Raw genomic sequence first — 5981 nt, forward strand, 5'->3', positions numbered from 1 at the left:
ACCAACACACAAGTGATCATCCCAGAAAGTGACATGTGCCTGATGTAGACTTGCGATCAACCTTTTCACCAGCATAATCAGCATCCGAGAATCCAACTAGATCAAACTCTGAGCCCTTTGGATACCATAATCCTAGTGTTGGGGTGTAAGCCAAATATCGAAGAATTCGCTTCACGGCTAAGTGATGCGATTCCTTTGGTGCCGCTTGGAATCGGGCACACATGCAAACACTAAGCATAATATCTGGCCTAGATGGACATAAATAAAGCAAATAACCAATCATGGAGCGGTATACCTTTTGATCGAACTCTTTACCATTGGCGTCAGAATCCCGATGACTCTTGGTAGGCATTGGCGTCGTATAACCCTTGCAGTCTTGCATTCCAAACTTCTTCAGGCAATCTTTGAGGTATTTCTCTTGAGATATGAAGATGCCGTTGTGTTGCTGCCGTATTTGAAGACCAAGGAAGAAATTCAGCTCACCCATCATGGACATCTGATATTGCTCTGCATCATGTATCCAAACTCATCACTGTATTTCTGATTAGTGCAGCCGAAGATAATTTCATCCACATATATTTCGCACACAAACAGTTCACCATCATATGTCTTCGTGAAGAGTGTGGGATCCAGGGAACCAGGTTTGAAGCCTTTGCTCTTCAGGAAGTCTTTGAGTGTGTCATACCAAGCACAAGGGGCTTGTTTGAGGCCATACAGTGCCTTGTTGAGCTTGTAAACCATGTCAGGATGTTTTGGATCTTCAAAGCCAGGCGGTTGTGCAACATACACTTCTTCAATCTTGCCATTGAGAAAGGCACTCTTCACATCCATTTGATACAGAAGGATGTTATGATGATTTGCATAGGCTAGCAGTATGCGTATGGCTTCAAGCCTAGCCACGGGAGCAAATATTTCATCGAAGTCAATTCCTTCAACTTGAGTGTATCCTTGAGCAACGAGACGAGCCTTGTTTCTGACAACTTGACCATGCTCATCTTGCTTGTTACGATATATCCATTTAGTGCCTATGATATTGTGTTTACGAGGATCAGGACGCTTGACCAGTTCCCATACATTATTCAGCTCGAACTATTGAAGCTCTTCTTGCATAGCTTGAATCCATTCAGGTTCCATGAAGGCTTCATCAACTTTTTTGGGTTCAGATATTGAGACGAATGCGAAGTGCCCACAGAAATTTGCTAGTTGTGTTGAGTGGACCAGGTGCATTGATGCTATCAATTATCTTCTCAATCTGTACTTCATTTGCAACACGAGGATGAATTGGACGTAGATTTTGCTCTTGTTGATCATTGTCATTATTTCAAGGATTGTCTTCAGGCTGAGCATTGTCTTTAGGTTGATCAGGTGCAGAGATGATAAGTTCCTCTTCAGGCTGTACTTCAGACGGTATGATTTCTCCAGTTCCCATAAGCTTGATGGATTCACTGGGTGGAATTTCATCTAGCACATTTGGCAGGTGCTCTCTTTGCGAGCCGTTAGTCTCATCGAACCACACATCCACAGTTTCAACCACTTTATAGTGAAAGAGGTTGAAGACTCTGTAGGAGTGCGAATCCTTTCCGTAACCAAGCATAAAACCTTCATGTGCTTTCGGTGCGAATTTTGAAGTGTGATGTGGATCCTTGATCCAGCACCTGGCACCAAATACTCTGAAGTAACTGACGTTTGGCTTCTTACCAGTGAGGAGTTCATAGGATGTTTTCTTCAGAAGCTTGTGAAGATAAACACGGTTGATGACATGGCATGCAGTATCAATAGCTTTAGGCCAGAACTTCCTTGGAGTCTTGTATTCATCGAGCATCGTCCGAGCCATCTCAATGAGTGTTTTGTTCTTGCGTTCCACGATGCCATTCCGTTGAGGCGTGTGCGGAGCTGAGAACTCATGAGTGATGCCCAATGTATCAAGATAAGTGTCGAGGCCGGTCTTCTTGAATTCAGTGCCATTGTCACTTTGGATGTGCTTGATCTTGATGCCATAGTTGTTCATGGCTCGATTGGCGAAGCGTCTGAAGACATCCTGCACTTCAGTCTTGTAGAGGATTATATGCACCCATGTATATCTTGAATAATCATCAACAATGACGAAGCCATAGAGACAAGAAGTAGTAGTAAGAGTTGAGTAGTGAGTAGGGCCGAAGAGGTCCATGTGTAGCAGTTCGAAGGGTTGAGTCGTTGTCATGATTGTCTTCGAGGGATGCTTGGCCCTCGTCATCTTTCCAGCTTCACAGGCACCGCATAAGTGATCCTTCTTGAACTTGACGCCCTCGATGCCTATGACATGCTTCTTCTTTGCAAGAGTATGCAAGTTCCTCATGCCAGCATGCCCTAGCCTCCGATGCCAGAGCCAGCATTTTGAAGCTTTTGCAAGAAGACATACGGCAAGCTGTGGTCCTGCTGAGAAATCTACCATGTACAAATCATCTTTCTGATACCCTTCAAAGACTAGAGACTTGTCAGATTCCATTAGAACAAGGCAACAATATTTTCCAAATTTCACAATCATGTTCAAATCGCAAAGCATTGAGACAGACATTAAGTTGAAACCAAGGGATTCAACAAGCATCACTTTATCCATGTGCTGATCCTTTGAGATTGCAACTCTACCTAGACCCAATACCTTGATTTTACCAGTATCAGCAAATGTGATGTGACTTTTGTCAGATGGACGTAAGGTTGAGTCCATGAGAAGACTTCGCTTGCCAGTCATGTGATTAGTACATCCACTATCAATAATCCATTCTGAAGCAGCTGGTGTCATACCCTACAGTGCAGTTAGGGGGGTAGGCTTCACGAAGAGCATTGTGAAGCATAAACATTTGACGAGCAAGAGGATTATTAAAGCTTAGATCGAGGTTAGGACTGATAGGGAAAGTAGCAAGCGACTCAGGAACAAAATACATAATAAGACCATTTGGGCATTTGATCTTGCGCCCTACAAGATGTTTAAGGTCCCCAGCAATAGCTTCAGACGCATTTGATTTTCGGCTGGAGACCTTTCCCTGCAAAAGAGAGTTAAGCTTTCTTAGCCACCCACATCTTCAAGGGTGGCTTCGAAGCAATGAGTCTAAGTGCAGCATCTGAGAACTTTGGCTTTGGAGCCCTAGCAAATAGTCTTGCAGGTGGACAATATTACTCATAAGAATAAGCAGAGTAGTTCTAGGTCTTATGAACATGGCGGTTTGATGAAACACGCTCATATTCATAGGCCTGAGTATGGTTTCCCTGCAAAACATTTGCGTTAGTGCGACTCAGGTGAGTCCTCTGTCTGTATGAAGCCTTTGGACCATATGAAGCATGTGGTCTGGGGTTTGTCTTCTTCACTTGTGGTGTCATGACGACATTCACAGGAAGATTCTCCAGACACTCTTTCGGCACCCAGACTTTCTTCATAGGTGGCCCATTCCTGCAGTTAGTACCAATATACCTGGCAAACACGTCACCATTCTGATTGTTAAACAGTTTATAGTTTGCATCAAAGGATTCATCAATGACGATGGGATTAGCACAAGTGAAGCCAGATAGGGTGGATGGATCCACTGAAGGTTCCTTTGCAGCAACCCATGTGGTTTTGGGGTACTGCTCAGGTTTCCAGTAAGAGCCATCAGCATTCATTTTCCTTTCGAACCCAACACCCTCTTTCCTAGGGTTTCGGTTCAGGATCTGCCTTTTGAGGACATCACATAGTGTTTGATGCCCTTTGAGACTTTTGTACATCCCTGTTTCAAGCAATGTCTTCAACCTAGCATTTTCATCAGCAATAGTAGTGGCATCCTCAGTAGAGGGGTTAGTTACCACATCAACAGTTGAAGATATTGCAACAGTAGCAGCAGTAGAACATCCAGCAACAGAAGTAGCGTTATCACGCTCAAGGCATTTAAGACATGGTGGTTCAAATCCTTCCTGAGCGGGACTGATCTGTTCAGTGCGAAGTGACTCGTTTTCCTTTTGAAGATCTTCATGAGCCGCTCTCAATTTCTCAAGTTCTTGCTTCCTTTGAAGATAATCATAGGAAAGCTTTTCATGAGTTGTTGAGAGCGTTTCATGACGACTTTCAAGTTCCTCATACTTAACATGAAGATTTTTTTATGTCTTCAATTAAGGACTAAGATCAAGTCATTTTAGCGTCTAACAGGTCATCGCTTTTGTCTAACAGTTTTTGAATGTGTTCCATAGCTTTCTGTTGTTTAGTGGCAATTTTAGCAAGTGTTTTGTAGCTGGGTTTGGAACCACAATCAGAGTCATCTTCACTGGATGTTTGATAGTGAGTAGTGCGTGAGTTTACCTTGGCACCGCGTTCCATGAAGCAGTAGGTGGGAGCGGAGTTGTCCTTGTCATTAGCATCGGCGTCGGTGACGAAGTCATTGTCTTCAGTGTTGAAGATGGACTTGGCAACGTAGGCTGTAGCCAGACTTGCAACGCCAGAATCAGAATCCTCCTCAGACTCCACCTCTGCCTCCTCAGAAGCAGACTCCTCCTCTGAATCCATTTCCTTGCCAACAAACGCATGAGTCTTGCCAGATGAGCTCTTCTTGTGTGATGGAGACTTTGAGGAAGACTTGGAAGAAGACTTTGAGTATTTCTTCTTCTTCTTCTTGTCATCAGAATCATATTCCTTGCTCTTCTTCTTGTTGTTCTCATTGTCCCACTGCGGACACTCAGAGATGTAGTGACCAGGTTTCTTGCACTTGTGGCATGTTCTCTTTTTGTAGTCATGAGCAGAAGCTTCATCATTCCTTGAGCTGGACCGTGAGGACTTTCTGAAGCCTTTCTTCTTGGTGAATTTCTGGAACTTCTTCACAAGCATAGCAAGATCCTTTCCAATATCTTCAGGATCATCAGAACTGCAGTCAGATTCTTCTTCAGATGAGGAAACAGCTTTTGCCTTCAATGCACGAGTTCGGCCATAGTTGGGACCGTAGATGTCTCTTTTCTCAGAAAGCTGAAACTCATGTGTGTTGAGCCTTTCGAGTATGTCAGACGGATCGAGTCTCTTGAAGTCAGGGCGTTCTTGAATCATCAGGGCTAGGGTGTCAAACGAGCTGTCAAGTGATCTCAGAAGTGTCTTGACGATTTCATGCTTGGTGATCTCAGTAGCGCCGAGAGCTTGAAGCTCATTTGTGATGTCAGTGAGTCGATCAAACATGAGTTGAACATTCTCATTGTCGTTTCTCTTGAAGCGGTTGAAGAGGTTGTGAAGGACACTGATCCTTTGATCTCTCTGGGTTGAGACGCCTTCGTTGACCTTGGAGAGCCAGTCCCAGACTAGCTTGGATGTTTCCAGAGCACTCACACGGCCATACCGCCCTTTGGTCAGATGACCACAGATGATATTCTTGGTAGTGGAATCTAGTTGAACAAACTTCTTGACATCAGCAGCGGTGACACCTTCACCAGCCTTGGGGACGCCATTCTTGACGACATACCAGAGGTCCACATCAATGGCTTCAAGATGCATGCGCATCTTATTCTTCCAGTAGGGATATTCAGTTCCATCGAAGACTGGGCACGCAGCAGAGACTTTGATTATCCCTGCAGTCGACATAGCTAAAACTCCAGGTGGTTAAACCCAATCACACAAAACAAGGGAGTACCTTGCTCTGATACCAATTGAAAGTGCTAGTGATCGACTAGAGGGGGGATGAATAGGCGATTTTTAAGAAAGTCTTCAAAACATGGGAGTTTCGAAGACAAACGACAGAAATAAACCTATTACCATGCAGCAGAAGGTAGACTACACTAGGCAAGCCATAGTCAAGTATTCAATGAAGAGAAAGCACAAAGACTAATAGCAGCTAGGCAGTATGGATCGGGATGGAAGATAGTATGAAGCTAATCAGAACAAGCAGTCACACAGTGAAGACAAAAAGATAATGCAAACAGGCAATGACTTCAGAAGGACCAACTGCAAATAAAGATATGGGAAGGATAGAACCAGTGGCTCGTTGAAGACAATGATTTGT

This window comes from Triticum urartu, chromosome 7A (genome assembly GCF_056163025.1).
Source record: "Triticum urartu cultivar PI428250 chromosome 7A, HENAU_Tu73, whole genome shotgun sequence".
In the NCBI taxonomy this organism is placed as follows: domain Eukaryota; kingdom Viridiplantae; phylum Streptophyta; class Magnoliopsida; order Poales; family Poaceae; genus Triticum; species Triticum urartu.